This window comes from Ranitomeya imitator, chromosome 2, assembly GCF_032444005.1.
Source record: "Ranitomeya imitator isolate aRanImi1 chromosome 2, aRanImi1.pri, whole genome shotgun sequence".
NCBI lineage: Eukaryota > Metazoa > Chordata > Amphibia > Anura > Dendrobatidae > Ranitomeya > Ranitomeya imitator.
In genome coordinates, this window is record NC_091283.1 from 59,312,824 (window position 1) to 59,330,923 (window position 18,100).

Genomic DNA, 18,100 nt, shown 5'->3' on the forward strand with positions numbered 1-18,100 from the left:
TTCAGCGATCCTGGAAGCCCGTCTCAGTTCTTTTGCCAGGTTGGTTTGCCAGGGCTGCCTGTTGATTCTACGTGTTTTGCTATGCATGAGTGGGGCGGCCGAATCGAGTGTTGCTGTTAATTGTGGTGTTATAAAAAGAGGCAGCAGCATCTGTGTCATGGAAGGAAGCTATGTCTGTAAGAGGGAGAAGAGACTCAGAGAGTGATTGTAAATTGAGGTGTTTGAGATTTCTGCGAGGGTGAGTGAGTTTGTGGAGTGGAGGTTGTGCGCTAGGAGGGGAGAGAGAAGAAAATGTCAGTAGGTTGTGGTCAGACAGTGGGAGGGGTGAGTTAGTGAGATTAGTAAGGGAACAGAGGCAGGTGAAGATGAGGTCAAATGTGTGGCCATCTTTATGGGTGGCTGCAGATGACCGTTGAGTGAGACCAAAGGAGAAAGTGAGCGATAAAAGTTTAGAGGCGGCTGAGGTGGAAGTGTCAATGGGGATATTGAAGTCTCCCATGATGATAGTGGGGATGTCGGCTGAGAGGAAATGAAGTAGCCAGGTCGTGAAGTGGTCAAGAAAGGTGGAGATGGCTAGTTCTGGGGGGCGGTAGATGACAGCCAGCTGGAGATTGGAGGGGGAGTAGATGCGGACGGAGTGCACCTCGAACGAGGGAAGAGTAGCACAGGGTGGTAGTGGAATTGGGGTAAAGGAGCAGGTATCGGACAGGAGCAAACCAACCCCTCCACCACGTTTGTTGCTGGGGCGAGGGGTGTGAGAGAGGTGGAATCCACCATAGGAAGTATCGGCTGGACGGGCTGAGTCAGAGGGGGTAAGCCAGGTTTCAGTGATGCCGAGGAAGGAGAGTTTGTTATTGATAAAGAGGTCGTGGATAAAAGAGAGTTTATTGCAGACAGAGCGTGCTTTCCATAGTGCTCCAGGTAGCGAAATTGGGGGTTGGGGGCTGGATGAATGGGTATGAGGTTACTGTGGTTGCGAAGACGTGTAGAGGATCGTGGCAGTGGATTAGAAATGAGTGTGGGGGTGTGATGAGGAGGGCCAGGATTTGGGGATATGTCGCCAGCAATGAGGAGCAGCAGACAGAGTGTTAGAAGGTGTGAGCTGGATAGGTCATGATGTGGCCGTGTGTGCCTGGAGAGAAAGGATTGCATGTGGAGGAACAGTTCTGTGGAGGAGGTGAGGTGGCTGGGGAGGATGGAGGAAGAAATGACTAGTTCCTTACTGGGTGGAGGGATTACAGTAGATAGGAAGATAGGAAGAAATAAAGTAGTATGGGGGTGAAATGTTACAATTCCAGTCCAATTCTAGTCTAATTCATAGTAATTAAAAATCTGTAATTTAAAAGATGGAATTTCAAAGATGTTCATACACGTCTGGTCAGACTCATGGCTTTGAATTGCTTATTCCATTCTCCTTATTGACTTAAAGGGTTTGACCAGTATTACAAATATGGGGGCTTTCTTTAGATCGTGTGTGTTATTGCAGCTCGGCCCCATTCACTTCAGCAGGGCTAATTTTTCCATGTTTTTCTCAAGCTCGGCTGCGCTCCACCATGAATCGCCCATCATTTATACTTACTTCACGGATCTGTCATATTTCCTGCCCCTTCCATTAGATGGACCATCTTCAGGGGTCTTAACTCCACAGCTTCCATGCAAGATCTGGAGATGAAACTGCTGGAAGCTGAGGAGGAGAATCAAAGGCTGCGGCTTCAGCTGAGAGAACTCCGGAGCGAGGACCTGGCGGGAGACAACGGTAGTCGCTGTTCCCAGAGGAGTCTGACTGAGAAATGTAAGGTGAGTGACCTGTGCCCCTCCGGCCGCTTATCTGTCTGCCGCACTTCTCACCATCCGGGCAAAAATATTTACACATTCCTGAGTGAGGAGGCTCGTCAGGACAGGATGTTATTTACTGGGCATGTATTCTTTATATGGCAGAGATCGGCAACCTGCAGCACCACAACTCCCTGCATGCTTGGTCATTGGTCATGCTGGGAGTTGTACTGTAATAAGGGTTTCGTGTGTATAGTTAAAAAGAAAAGCACTTCCTGTCTGCCCATAGTAGTGCAGTTTGCGTGCTCTGCAGTGTGCGTGCTCCACCTGCTGTCAGTTTACTAGAGGTTAATATGCCATATAGATCTATGGGTGGTATACCCCTTTAAGCTCACCATAGAGTGGAGGTAGCTCAGACATGTTCAGATAAGCAGCACGTCCATGCTTATTTCAAATGAAACGTTCGTCTTTCACCCAGCGTTGTAAATTCTTAGACTATCAGAAACTGATAAGAGAGCAGATTATTAGTGGAGCTGATTGATTACGTTGTGCTTCCTGCAGTCACCACCAGAGGGAGCTGACAAGCTGTCCACATACAGTAAAGCTGAGGCTCCCTCTAGTGGCTGCTACAAGAAGCCATAATATAATCTTTCCCTCTCTTCATACACCGCTATATTATAAATTATTGTTGGCTTTTCCTGTAGTTTAATGCTCACGTGTTCCTCTTATTTTTAACTTTTCTTACTACTGTTAAAGAAATTATAGCAGTTTTGTTAAAGAAATGGTTAATCTTCATTTTCATTATATCTAAAAAAAATTACAGAAAAACAAGTCTTGCATAACGTTATCATCTGAGTCAAATTTAGTACCGTTTCCCAGATATCTACATAACTCGGGTCAACATTTCTCAGAATATGTCAAGGCCATCTGTATTTGTCCGAAAACACCCAAAAATGTGTAGTTCTAGCCAACATCCCATAAAACCACAGACATGAACAACAACTCCCCGCATTCTTTCACCACATCCATCTTGTATCCCAGGATGTTTTTTTTTACAATGTATTGTGTAAGACTTTCATTTATGCCAATCTATTATGTAACTCTACATTTCCTTTTGATCTTGGGCCTTTATAAGCCCAGCCCTAAAAATAAAAGACCAGAGACTATTTGGACAGACAACGAGCGTGTGTCTCTCTGATTATTGCTTCATTGCGTAGGTACCTGTTATGACCTGGTGGTTAGGACAATAATGGACCCGGTGGTTAAGAGCACACTGAATGACCTGATAGTTACAAATAATACAGGACGAGCTCTGAGACGTGGGAACTCTGCTGACCGCAATCCCTAATCCTATCACACACACTAGAAATAGCCGTGGATTGCTCCTAACGCTCCCTATGCAACTCGACACAGCCTAAGGAACTAGCTAGCCCTGAAGATAGAAAAATAAAGCCTACCTTGCCTCAGAGAAATTCCCCAAAAGAAAAGGCAGCCCCCCACATATAATGACTGTGAGTAAAGATGAAAATACAAACACAGAGATGAAGTAGATTTAGCAAAGTGAGGCCCGACTTACTGAACAGACTGAGGATAGGAAAGGTAACTTTGCGGTCAGCACAAAAAACTACAAAAAGACCACGCAGAGGGCGCAAAAGACCCTCCGCACCGACTCACGGTGCGGAGGCGCTCCCTCTGCGTCCCAGAGCTTCCAGCAAGCAAGACAAAAATCAAAATAGCAAGCTGGACAGAAAAATAGCAAACTAAAGAAAAACAAGCAGGAACTTAGCTTCTGCTGGGAAGACCGGTCACAAGAACGATCCAGGAGTGAACTAGACCAATACTGGAACATTGACAGGTGGCATGGAGCAATGATCTAAGTGGAGTTAAATAGAGCAGCCAGCTAACGAATTAACCTCGTCACCTGTGGAAGGAAACTCAGAAGCCGCAGCCCCACTCACAACCAACAGAGGAAGCCCATGGACAGAACCATCCGAAGTACCATTCATGACCACAGGAGGGAGCTTGACAACAGAATTCACAACAGGTACCTAATAAACAGAACACCTGAGTAGGTTGGAAATCCCTTCTTTAACACTACGTTGAAATAGGAAAACATGGAGAGAATGATATTGACTGTGCTGAGAAGTCCGGTCACATATTGACCCGGATTTTATATTGATGGCCTGTGGTTCAGAATCGGTCATCAATACCAGATCGGTGGGAGTCTGGAACACTTACTGATCAGCTATTTACAACTTCTGCTGTGGCCGGATGTTACCGTGTATAAAGCTGGGTCACCACAGATCCGTGCACCATGTAGTGGCCTTTCTCAGTACTGCGGTTCAGGTCACATTCACTTTAATAGGAGCTGAGCTGCACTACCAATGACGGCCACTACACGATGTGTTGAGCTCTGCACGCAACATAGACCCCACAGTGGCGGTAGCTGATAACTGCTGAGCGGTGGAGGGGCCGAGTGTCGGACCCTTACCCATCTGATATTGATCACCTATTGGTTCTCAATAGAACAGTCCTGGACGGCCCCTTTAAAAATAGATCATACACCTCCAGCTGATCCCCAGGAATGGCTGACCCCCGGCGCACTCCGTGGTGATCGCTCTACTGGACTGTGGTGGGAATTATCTATCTGCGGCAGTCCCTCATTAGTTCCTCGTGTATCTGTTACTTTCTCATAGCTCATTCACCTGGCCATTGTTTGTGCTGGGCATAACAGTAGCCGAGACGTCGTGACCTTGGTGAAGTCGATTCTGTTTCACAGGTAGGTTTCTCATTTGTGCAGCAGTAAAGGTGCCGTCAGACTGATGCATGTTATGTAGTGTCGGACCTGGGGGGCCGGTGTATGACACATGGGACGGGGAGGGTCTGGATTTGGTGGTCTTTGATTATTTTATGGTTTTCAGATCTCTTTAATTCCAGCACTTTGAGGCCTGATTAGCCGACAGGCCCATATAGTCGCCTTCTGGGTCACTGCGACTACCATTGTACGGATTCGTCTCTTCTTCACACTTGTTTCCCCATCCGACTAAGGAACTTCCTTGTGGTTATCAGTTTGTGGCTTTTACCTTCTGACCTGAGATACTTTTTATTTTTATTTTTTTCTATAGACGAAACCGGCTTCATTTCCATTTGATCACAGATTCTGTCGCCCATTTTAGGCAATTTATTCAAAACCTAGATTGTCCTATCCCTGCAGATCAGCTTCTATAACGCCAGCGACCTGAAGGTAAGTAACTGCCGTTGGCAGTGGCCGGGATCGGAATTAGTCTGTATTCACACATCAATATTTTATGCCACAACCAGGAGCGTTTCCAACACTCAGAGCAAGAGTCAATCTTTCTATTATACTTCTCTGATTGTTCCTCTCCTGGTTTTGGCTACAAGTACTGAGTGTGTGAACGTGGCCGTACTCTGATCCTGGACGTTTAACTGCTCAGATGCCCCAGTCAGAGAGAATTGTGGCATTTAAGGAGTTTCACAGGGGGATGTAGTGGTTTTTAGAGAAATGCCATCTGGGGAAAAGCATAATGGCTCTCCTCAGTGAGGACGGAAACTGTCTGTAGAGCCACCTCGGGTCGCACCAGAGAAAATGCTTCTTCCTCTGGATGAGTTAGGCTAGTTTCACATTTGCGGTAGAATCCGCAGCGTTTAATCCGCATCCGCAAGTGCAGGAAAAAGCGCATAGAAACAAGTAGAAACGTGGCGTTTTATAGATGCATGTGGGGAATGCATGCGGTTAAAAAACGCCGCATTTGTACGTGTTTCTATGCGCTTTTTTCTCCGTTTGCATTTTTGGTGCGCAGGGTGAAAAATTTAACAGGAGAAAAATCTAGATAACCAGACAGCGCCAATGGGACTACAGAGGGCGTGTATTATGGGATCTCTATATATAGACCCTTGAACAGCTGAAATCTTCAGATTTTGCTCCTGTATGCTGTGTCATAATGGATCTTCGCATGGAGAGCTTTTACTTCAACCTTGATTTAAGCATCAAGCTGTTTCTTGCCTGTGCGTTTGCTTGGGAGCAAGACAGAAATCGCGTAAGATTGAGAAGGAGACAGCGTAGGCGTTATGGGAGACACCCCATTATTGAATTACGTGAGAGTCATGGAGCCTATCACACGCTGTATGGCGAGCTTAATGCCAACCCGGAGAAATTCCAAGAATATACAAGGATGTCATAGTAACATAGTAACATAGTTAGTAAGGCCGAAAAAAGACATTTGTCCATCCAGTTCAGCCTATATTCCATCATAATAAATCCCCAGATCTACGTCCTTCTCCAGACCCTAATTGTATGATACAATATTGTTCTGCTCCAGGAAGACATCCAGGCCTCTCTTGAACCCCTCGACTGAGTTCGCCATCACCACCTCCTCAGGCAAGCAATTCCAGATTCTCACTGCCCTAACAGTAAAGAATCCTCTTCTATGTTGGTGGAAAAACCTTCTCTCCTCCAGACGCAAAGAATGCCCCCTTGTGCCCGTCACCTTCCTTGGTATAAACAGATCCTCAGCGAGATATTTGTATTGACCCCTTATATACTTATACATGGTTATTAGATCGCCCCTCAGTCGTCTTTTTTCTAGACTAAATAATCCTAATTTCGCTAATCTATCTGGGTATTGTAGTTCTCCCATCCCCTTTATTAATTTTGTTGCCCTCCTTTGTACTCTCTCTAGTTCCATTATATCCTTCCTGAGCACCGGTGCCCAAAACTGGACACAGTACTCCATGTGCGGTCTAACTAGGGATTTGTACAGAGGCAGTATAATGCTCTCATGATGTGTATCCAGACCTCTTTTAATGCACCCCATGATCCTGTTTGCCTTGGCAGCTGCTGCCTGGCACTGGCTGCTCCAGGTAAGTTTATCATTAACTAGGATCCCCAAGTCCTTCTCCCTGTCAGATTTACCCAGTGGTTTCCCATTCAGTGTGTAATGGTGACATTGATTCCTTCTTCCCATGTGTATAACCTTACATTTATCATTGTTAAACCTCATCTGCCACCTTTCAGCCCAAGTTTCCAACTTATCCAGATCCATCTGTAGCAGAATACTATCTTCTCTTGTATTAACTGCTTTACATAGTTTTGTATCATCTGCAAATATCGATATTTTACTGTGTAAACCTTCTACCAGATCATTAATGAATATGTTGAAGAGAACAGGTCCCAATACTGACCCCTGCGGTACCCCACTGGTCACAGCGACCCAGTTAGAGACTATACCATTTATAACCACCCTCTGCTTTCTATCACTAAGCCAGTTACTAACCCATTTACACACAATTTCCCCCAGACCAAGCATTCTCATTTTGTGTACCAACCTCTTGTGCGGCACGGTATCAAACGCCTTGGAAAAATCGAGATATACCACGTCCAATGACTCACCGTGGTCCAGCCTATAGCTTACCTCTTCATAAAAACTGATTAGATTGGTTTGACAGGAGCGATTTCTCATAAACCCATGCTGATATGGAGTTAAACAGTTATTCTCATTGAGATAATCCAGAATAACATCCCTCAGAAACCCTTCAAATATTTTACCAACAATAGAGGTTAGACTTACTGGCCTATAATTTCCAGGTTCACTTTTAGAGCCCTTTTTGAATATTGGCACCACATTTGCTATGCGCCAATCCTGCGGAACAGACCCTGTCGCTATAGAGTCCCTAAAAATAAGAAATAATGGTTTATCTATTACATTACTTAGTTCTCTTAGTACTCGTGGGTGTATGCCATCCGGACCCGGAGATTTATCTATTTTAATCTTATTTAGCCGGTTTCGCACCTCTTCTTGGGTTAGATTGGTGACCCTTAATATAGGGTTTTCATTGTTTCTTGGGATTTCACCTAGCATTTCATTTTCCACCGTGAATACCGTGGAGAAGAAGGTGTTTAATATGTTAGCTTTTTCCTCGTCATCTACAACCATTCTTTCCTCACTATTTTTTAAGGGGCCTACATTTTCAGTTTTTATTCTTTTACTATTGATATAGTTGAAGAACAGTTTGGGATTAGTTTTACTCTCCTTAGCAATGTGCTTCTCTGTTTCCTTTTTGGCAGCTTTAATTAGTTTTTAGATAAAGTATTTTTCTCCCTATAGTTTTTTAGAGCTTCAATGGTGCCATCCTGCTTTAGTAGTGCAAATGCTTTCTTTTTAGTCTAAGTTCACATTAGCGTTGCGCCGCTGTTGCGTCGGCGACGCAGCGGCGACGCAGCGGCGACGCGCCCCTATGTTTAACATAGGGGACGCGTGCGTCTTTTTGGTTGCGTTTTTCGCCACGTGCGTCGTTTCCGACGCTGGCGTCGGACGCACGAAAACGCTACAAGTTGCATTTTCTGTGCGTCCGATTTTGGTCAAAAACGACGCACGCGTCGCAAAACGCGCGCGTTTTTGCGCGCGTTTGCGCGCGTTTTTCGATGCGTCGCGCGTTGCGTCGCCGACGCAGGGCGGCGCAACGCTAGTGTGAACGTACCACTGTTAATTGCCTGTCTTACTTCTTTGTTTAGCCACATTGGGTTTTTCCTATTTCTAGTCCTTTTATTCCCACAAGGTATAAACCGCTTACACTGCCTATTTAGGATGTTCTTAAACATTTCCCATTTATTATCTGTATTCTTATTTCTGAGGATATTGTCCCAGTCTACCAGATTAAGGGCATCTCTAAGCTGGTCAAACTTTGCCTTCCTAAAGTTCAGTGTTTTTGTGACTCCCTGACAAGTCCCCCTAGTGAAAGACAGGTGAAACTGTACAATATTGTGGTCGCTATTTCCTAGATGCCCAACCACCTGCAGATTTGTTATTCTGTCAGGTCTATTAGATAGTATTAGGTCTAAAAGTGCTGCTCCTCTGGTTGGATTCTGCACCAATTGTGAAAGATAATTTTTCTTGGTTATTAGCAGAAACCTGTTGCCTTTATGGGTTTCACAGGTTTCTGTTTCCCAGTTAATATCCGGGTAGTTAAAGTCCCCCATAACCAGGACCTCATTATGGGTTGCAGCTTCATCTATCTGCTTTAGAAGTAGACTTTCCATGGTTTCTGTTATATTTGGGGGTTTGTAACAGACCCCAATGAGAATTTTGTTACCATTTTTCCCTCCATGAATTTCGACCCATATGGACTCGACATCCTCATTTCCTTCGCTAATATCCTCCCTTAAAGTGGACTTTAGACAAGACTTTACATAGAGACAAACCCCTCCTCCTCTCCGATTTTTACGATCCTTTCTAAACAGACTGTAACCCTGTAAGTTAACTGCCCAGTCAGAGCTTTCATCTAACCATGTCTCGGTTATTCCCACTATGTCAAAGTTACCTGTAGATATTTCTGCTTCTAGTTCTTCCATCTTGTTTGTCAGGCTTCTGGCGTTTGCGAGCATGCAGTTTAGAGGATTTTGTTTTGTTCCAATCTCCTCGCTGTGGATTGTTTTAGAAATGTTCTTACCTCCCTTCTGAGTATGTTTTCCTGGATCTTCTTTGTTCAAGTCTAATGTTTTTCTTCCCGTCCCCTCTTCTTCTAGTTTAACGCCCTCCTGATGAGTGTAGCGAGTCTTCTGGCGAATGTGTGTTTCCCAGGTTTGTTGAGGTGTAGTCTGTCTCTGGCGAGGAGTCCATCGTACAAGTAATTCACACCGTGGTCCAGGAATCCGAATCCTTGTTGTCTGCACCATCGTCTTAGCCAGTTGTTTGCATCAAGGATCCTGTTCCATCTCCTGGTGCCATGCCCGTCTACTGGAAGGATAGAAGAAAAAACTACCTGTGCATCCAGTTCCTTTACTTTCTTCCCCAACTCTTCAAAGTCTTTGCAGATTGTCGGTAGGTCCTTCCTTGCCGTGTCATTGGTGCCAACATGTATCAGAAGAAATGGGTGGACGTCCTTGGAGTTGAAGACTCGTCGCAAGACTCGTTCCGGGATTTGCTTGCTCGTGTCCAAGGAACCATACGGAGACAGGACACCCAGCTCCGTAGAGCGATTCCACCTGAGGAACGTCTGCTGGTTACATTAAGGTACGCTCCAAATCTAAACCAATGACAGTCCAAATTTTGGGTGTTCAGACATGTATTTTTTGGGTATTTTCCTTTCTGTCTTTAGCATAACCACACCACAACATATTCATTAATGATCTGGTAGAAGGTTTACACAGTAAAATATCGATATTTGCAGATGATACAAAACTATGTAAAGCAGTTAATACAAGAGAAGATAGTATTCTGCTACAGATGGATCTGGATAAGTTGGAAACTTGGGCTGAAAGGTGGCAGATGAGGTTTAACAATGATAAATGTAAGGTTATACACATGGGAAGAAGGAATCAATATCACCATTACATACTGAACGGGAAACCACTGGGTAAATCTGACAGGGAGAAGGACTTGGGGATCCTAGTTAATGATAAACTTACCTGGAGCAGCCAGTGCCAGGCAGCAGCTGCCAAGGCAAACAGGATCATTGGGTGCATTAAAAGAGGTCTGGATACACATGATGAGAGCATTATACTGCCTCTGTACAAATCCCTAGTTAGACCGCACATGGAGTACTGTGTCCAGTTTTGGGCACCGGTGCTCAGGAAGGATATAATGGAACTAGAGAGAGTACAAAGGAGGGCAACAAAATTAATAAAGGGGATGGGAGAACTACAATACCCAGATAGATTAGAGAAATTAGGATTATTTAGTCTAGAAAAAAGACGACTGAGGGGTGATCTAATAACCATGTATAAGTATATAAGGGGACAATACAAATATCTCACTGAGGATCTGTTTATACCAAGGAAGGTGACGGGCACAAGGGGGCATTCTTTGCGTCTGGAGGAGAGAAGGTTTTTCCACCAACATAGAAGAGGATTCTTTACTGTTAGGGCAGTGAGAATCTGGAATTGCTTGCCTGAGGAGGTGATGATGGCGAACTCAGTCGAGGGGTTCAAGAGAGACCTGGATGTCTTCCTGGAGCAGAACAATATTGTATCATACAATTATTAGGTTCTGTAGAAGGACATAGATCTGGGGATTTATTATGATGGAATATAGGCTGAACTGGATGGACAAATGTCTTTTTTCGGCCTTACTAACTATGTTACTATGTTACTATAAATAGAATAGATTGTAAATTTTTTTTTTCTTACAGATTTCTGGCAACCGGAGAGATTTTATCATCCCTCCACTTCCAATACCGGCTTGGAATTTCCACCTTGTCTGGAATAGTTGCGGACACCTGTCGGGCTTTGTGGAATGTTCTCTGGGATGAGTTTATACCCCTACCCACCTTGGACATGTGGCTTGAAATTGCGGAAAAGTTCTGGAGTGTGTGTGATTTCCCCAACTGTTTGGGATCGGTTGATGGAAAGCACATCTGCATTATAAAACCAGCCAGAACAGGATCGGAGTACTTCAATTACAAAAAATATTTTTCTGTTGTGCTCATGGCAATAGCCGATGCGGACTGTCGCTTCATCGCCGTGAACATTGGAGCTTTTGGCTGTGGCAACGATTCCCAGACGTTTAAGAACTCTGATATGGGCCGCCGTGTGTATGGCAAAAATTTTAATTTTTCACGGCCACAACCGCTCCGCAACACTCAAGGTCCACCGATGCCATTTGTTATGGTTGGGGATGAGGCCTTTCAGATGTGTGAAAACCTACTGAAGCCATATTCCAGTCGGGACTTGAACCACACTAAAAGGATCTTTAACTACAGACTGACCAGGGCCCGAAGAACAGTAGGGTGTACCTTTGGCATTCTAGTCTCAAAATGGCGCATTCTTGCATCAGCCATTAATCTAAAAATGGAGACAGTCGACGAGGTGGTCAAAGCCTGTGTGGTTCTGCACAATTACATAATGGCTAAGGAGCGGCCCAACATTGAACTGGATGAACCAGTTGCACACCCACTGCCCGATTACCATCATCACCCGCTGCGGTCAACTGCTGAAGTTGGTCTCATGCGGGACCAATTTGCCGCCTTTTTTGATTCTGATATTGGACTTGTGTCATGGCAGGACAATGTTGTGTAAATGTCCTGTTGTAATTTTATCTGTACCAGTAATTTTCTTAAATGTTAATAATATTTCTCATTAATAAACTTTATTTTTTGTTGTCTTGACCGTGTCTCCTATGTATTTCCTTTACAAACCAAGGCTGTCCTCAAACTAGCAGTATTTGGTCTGTATTTAATATCAGTATTTGTAATCCAAAACCAGGAGTGGGTGAAAAAGGCAGAGGTACTAGTTATGTTAATATTATAATTTACCTCTAATTGTTTCACTCCTTGTTTTGACTTACAAATACTGATATAAAACACTGACCACATACTGCTATTGTGACGGCAGCCATGTTGCTTTAGTGGTAAGTTTGTAGACGTCATTGCGTCCTGATTCTGTTCTGCTATGCAGTATCCATTGGACACAGACTGAAGAGACAATGACTGTCATACAAAACAGATCTATACTCATCAAGTCAGGTGTCAGAAATAATGAATTCATGATGCACATATAACAGCCTCATGAATTCACTATTTCTGACACATGTACAGGTGAGCATAGATATGCCGTGTTTATGACCACCATCGACCCTTTACTTTGTGTGGAATATTACGTACACAGACGAGAAAATGGAGGTTATACAAGGCAGTTCTCTACTCACCAGGTCAGGTGTCCTAACTAATGAGTTTTTGGACACCTGACCTGTTGAGTATAGTTCTGCATTGTATTTCCGCCATTTTCTCTTCAGTCTGCAACACTAGTCACAGACAAAAGGAAGAGATCATGGAGATAATACATGAATTATTTTTTTTGGCCCACCTCATCTCTATACTAAAGACACACAAAGCTGCAGTCATTTATTTGCTAACTAATGGAGCTATGATGTGGCCAAAAAATTAAGTGTTCGGCGCACGGTGTGTGTTGACGGCGGCGAAAGACACAATAAACCACACATAATTGGGGGCAAAACATAATATTATTATTATTTTTTTACACAAACTTTAAATTTAACTGCGCCTGCTTGGGTAGAGTGATGTAAATGGGGGGTGTGAAGCAGTGAGGCCTGGCTAACAGTGGACAACGCAGGGGTGGCAGGAGAAGGGGCAATGAAACTTGAGGGGTCTGGTAGTTCGGGGATAGGGTTTGACACATGAGAGGCTTGAGACGCACTGGATGGGTGAGACAAACCTGACATTACAGACACAGTGGGAGGTGAAGTTGGAGGAATATTAAGAGTCTGCTGTTTTGTTTTTTTTAACTTTCTGGGATTGCCGGGTTCTGGGAAGCCTCGGAGGACTCATTTGTCGTGGCATGGTCGTGGTGGATGACCTGTTAGGGTCCGGCTGCACTGTGCCAGAGTCCATAGTGCTCGTAGAGCGTGCAGCCATGCCAGGTCCATAGTGCTCTTAGAGCGTGCAGCCATGCCAGAGTCCATAGTGCTCGTAGAGCGTGCAGCCATGCCAGAGTCCATAGTGCTTGTAGAGCAGAAGGCCATGCCAGGGTCCTGCTGCATCATGGTGGTGGCGGTAAGGAAGGCCATGCCAGGGTCCTGCTGCATCGTGGTGGTGGCGGTACAGAAGGCCATGCCAGGGTCCTGCTGAATCGTGGTGGTGGCGGTACGGAAGGCCATGCCAGGGTCCTGCTGAATCGTGGTGGTGGCGGTGCGGAAGGCCATGCCAGGGTCCTGCTGAATCATGGTGGTGGCGGTACGGAAGGCCATGCCAAGGTCCTGCTGCATCGTGGTGTCAGTGGAGGAGGTCCAAGCAGGAGCAGCGGTTGTCATGGTGGTGGCGGTGGGCTGTCCAACAGCACTCGGCATGGTAGTGGTGCTGTACTGGTGTCCGGCAGTGCTAGGAATAGAGGTAGCTGTGCAGTGGTATGCAGCAGAGGTCGGCTGTTGTGAATTCAGCTTTTGGGCTACCTCTGGTGGTTGTAGAGGGTAATGCAGTTGTGCCTGGACTGCAGGATTGGACAGGTGTATCTACTAATTGCAAAACTGACTGGGGTATATAGCTTTGCAGGACTCTTTAGTCCCTGCCAGTTGTCCATTGTTTTTGGAGGATTCACATCCCTTCTGGTCTCTCTTGTTCGCTGTGCTTTTCTTCAAAGATAAGTCCTGGCTTTGTTTTTGCTGTCCACCTGCTGTGGACCTTATAGTTCTGTGCATTTTCATGTTTTGTCTTGTCCAGCTTTGTCTGTGAAGTATTTTTTGCAGCCTTGCTGTGTCTCTGGAGATGCAGATATACCCTCCATGTCTTTAGTCAGATGTGGTGTTTTGTATTTTCTGTCGTGGATATTTTCTAGTGTTTTAATACTGACCGCATAGTACTCTGTTCTTTTCTTTCTATTTAGCTAGTATGGCCTCCTATGCTAAATCCTGATTTCAAGTCTGCGTGTGTTTTTTCCCTCTCCTTTCACAGTCAATATTTGTGGGGGCTGTCTGTCCTTTGGGGATTTTCCCTGAGGCAAGATAGGTTTCCTGTTTCAGTCTTTAGGGGTAGTTAGTTTCTTAGGTTGTGTCGAGGGGTCTAGGGAGTGTTAGGCACCCCCCACGGCTACTTCTAGTTGCGCTGCTAGGTTCAGGGTTTGCGGTCTGTACAGGTGCCACCTTCTCCAGAGTACGTCTCATGCTGCTCCAAGGCCACCAGACCATAACAGTCGGCATTGAGGTTAATCATGACAGTGAAGGCACAGGTGGATATGCCGCCACTGTCTGCTGAAAATTCCGACTCTGCTGCATAGCCTGCATGTAAGCAGCATTGCAGGCCTGCATGACACTAAGCTGGAGATCAGGAGTAAGGTGTTCCGACATGCCCTGCTCAATTTGGTTAAAAAAATTATGTGCTGGCCTCTGGAGGTCAGCTTTTACTTGGTCAAGGCTTTTGGTGACCTCCTGGATATGTGTATTCATGTGGCTAAGTGAAATATCCATTCGGTCACACAAAGCTTTGAGTCCTTTGTGAAAAACCGAGCTCAAGTGCAAAAACTCAGGCATTAGGGATCTGTCCGATGCCCTCTGCTGCTGCCGGGAGGAGCCCCCCAAAAAAGGGGCAAAGGACTGGGAAAGGGGAAGACCTGATGGACCAGCTTCCTGGTCTCCAGTTTGTGTGGCAGGCCCACTTGCTGCAGCACTGCTGGATGGCTGGGACGGGACCGTGGCTGTTTGATGAAGGACCGCTCCAGAACCTGGGCCAACAGTAGTGCTCCATGTGCTGTGAAAAAAGGGAAAAAAAAATAATACCAAAAATAAAACAGACGACAACTCCTGTGGAATAGAAACATACAGATTATGGCAATACAACACAACCTAATGCACAGGATAAATACTTATGTTCTCTGGGCAAGGACCGGTCTTAAAAATGCCAGAACACGATGGTATTTGTGCTTTTGGATCCTTGCTCCTGAACCACTGGGAACACGGCTCTCTTGACGAAGGTCCTTGTTGAAGCGGTTCTTCATCGAACCCCAACGTGTTTTGACTTTGGCCACTGTTAAAAAAAAAAAAACATAATGGTCAGAATGGACTTTTGCCCATGCTCAGAGAAACTCCTGAGAGTTTCTTTAATCACAAACAGTTGAGTGAGCACGGCCAAGGTCTCTGCTGCTTCACAATGCAGTGCAATACTTACCAAATGCATTTCGGACCCGAGTCGGGGCATTGTCCCAGCCATCCCACATCGCTTTGGCCACCTCATTCCATAGGCGCCGGATCGTTATGTTGTTTGAGTGCAGTGGATCCCGGGTGTCCCACAACGGGACTCGCTCCTGGACCAGGGACATGAAGAGGTCATTTTCTATGAGGTCTTCATCCCGTTCTTGAACCTAAAAATTAAATAAAGACATTAATGTTGGATACATTAACATAAGGAAAAGAAAGAAAACAGAGGCTGAGAAATGGCATGAATAAGGAAAGTCAAGATACAAAAGTAGTCCAGAAGAGAATTAAAAAGAAAGAGTAAAGTACAGAAAGGAAGATTAAAGAATACAACAGTGAGGATGCAGCAGTCAGCCCTGTATACGTACACGCTGCCGCCTTGCTACCCGACCGTGACTCCGCTGCTCCTGCCCAGTCTCTGCCGCAGTAGAAGAAGTGCTCTAAAAAAATGAAAAACAAAAAATTGTCATATGAGTAGATTTGACAGTGAATACTTACCAATCTGAGGAGGTGAGTACTCACTTCACTGACATGTTCTACTTCGGAAGGCCCAGGACGTTGCTCTTCATCAGAAGAAGAAGACATTGTGATGCATGCAGAAAGAAAGAAATAGCAGAAATTAGGACATGTAGAGACAAAAAAATAGAAAATAAAGGCATTGGCTAGGATATACTCACATTGTTCAGAGGCTTTTTTTCTCAAAGGTGCTGTGGTCTGTATGCTCTTGCTTGGCTGTCTGCTGTGGTCCGTCTGTTCTGCTTGGCTGTCTGCTGAGTAGTGACCTGCAAATGTCCACTACCTCCCTTTATCACTTGGTATGTGGGGGGTGGCTTATCAGTGTCTAGACATGTTTTTCTCTGGTGCAATGCATGCTTTTACTAACGCAAGCAAACGCATGTGCTTGTGAACGCATGCGTTCACATAGACAGCAATGTGTTTTTTGGCGCATTCCTTACGCAATCGACCACATACTTTTATAGGCGGCAAATTGACGCCTCTAAAAATGACTACATGTTGCATTTCCACGCAAAACCGCAGGTGACGAAACGACGCATGCGTCGTCAAACGCGGCCAAAAGCAATCTATCGCAGATGCATGCGTCCCTAATGTTAAATATAGGAATACACAACGCATGCGGATATATGCGGAAGAAACGCTGCGGACACAACCGCAAATGTGAAACCGGCCTTACTTGCCTGCAATTGTATCGTAAGTGGTTGCCTAAAATATAAATTCCTACAATCTAACATTAATATTCCTCGCCATATTCATCGCATTGTGACCCTCTGGTAAATAGAGAGTCCATTATGGTATTTCGGTGCAAGTCCTCGTTTGTCTTCCTGGTGATTTGGTCTCACGTTGTGACTTTCTTTTCACAGCCTGAAGTTTCATGGATCCCGAACAAACATTACTCTGGAATTTACGGCCTGATGAAGCTCACGCTGACCAAGGCGCTGCCCTCCGACCTGTCAAAGGTCATAGTCTTGGACACCAACATAACATTCGCCACAGACATAGCGGAGCTCTGGTCTATATTCAGGAAGTTCACAGGTAACCTGGGCCGGGTCCGCTGCACTGCGTCTACGTGAGCGTCCATCTTCCCAGCGGACGTTAACACCTGTTCTCGTTTCAGGCGAGCAGGTTCTGGGCCTGGTGGAGAATCAGAGCGACTGGTACCTGGGCAACCTGTGGAAGAACCATAAGCCTTGGCCGGCATTAGGACGCGGATTCAATACAGGTAACCTAGTCCTGGCTGAACAGAGACACTGGATGAGCGACTACATCCCATCATCCTCTATGGTGCCTGATTGGTGACCTTCTTCCCTCCAGGGGTTATCTTGCTCCTTCTGGACAAGCTGCGTCAGATTGGCTGCTAGGAGACATGGCGTCTGACAGCCAAGAGGGAATTAGTGAGTATGCTGAGCACTTCCCTTGCGGACCAGATGAGACCCCGCTGGGGGTTTGCAAGACGTCGTGCGTCTCTTATACGAACAGATGGTGATATTTGTCTCTTCCCATTTAGGATATATTCAATGCTGTTATAAAGAGCGCCCCATCCCTGGTCTACAAGCTCCCCTGTTACTGGAACGTGCAGCTGTTGGACCACACACACTCCGAGCAATGCTACAGTGAGCTGGCCGATCTGAAGGTGAGACCCCCTGTGAAGGAAACCCAGTTCCTCCCACGTCACCAATCCATGACGTCACTACACAGGCACAGCTCTCCGGCACCCCCTTTGTCTCTCAGGTCAATAAGGGAACTGCACCTAGAGCAAATGACCGCCGGTGAGACTGCCCAGTTACCCACGCTGGGTATTCTAAGATTCGCAATCAGAGTAAAAGGATCAGCCCAAGATTAATTTATGATTTAATTGCCTTAAGGGCGCTCTTGGTAATTACAAGAAATATACAGTCAAAATATATCAAGAGTTACAGTCAGAGTCAGGGCCGTATTTGCCACTAGGCACTTGAGGGCACGTGCCTAGGGCGGGGCAATGTGAAGGGGGCGGCACCTGAGCAAGTTTTAAAAAAAAAAAAAAAAAAAAAAATTTTAAGGTTCGGGGGTCACCCCGCCCACCCACCTACCTCAGCCATGGCTGCTGCGGGGGGAGGGGGTCTCGGGCGCAGGGCCGCCCGCTATCCGGACATTACTTGTTAGTGTGCATCTGGCGT

At 45.6% G+C, this 18,100-nt stretch overlaps 1 long non-coding RNA gene across 1 annotated transcript; it reads left to right on the forward strand.

Annotated features, from left to right (window-relative positions):
- The first annotated feature begins 4,941 nt into the window (after positions 1-4,941).
- On the forward strand, positions 4,942-17,167 carry LOC138667183 (uncharacterized). Its single transcript, XR_011318627.1, has 3 exons — positions 4,942-5,017; positions 16,808-16,979; positions 17,062-17,167. It is a non-coding gene; the product is annotated as an uncharacterized lncRNA (long non-coding RNA).
- Positions 17,168-18,100: the final 933 nt, after the last annotated feature.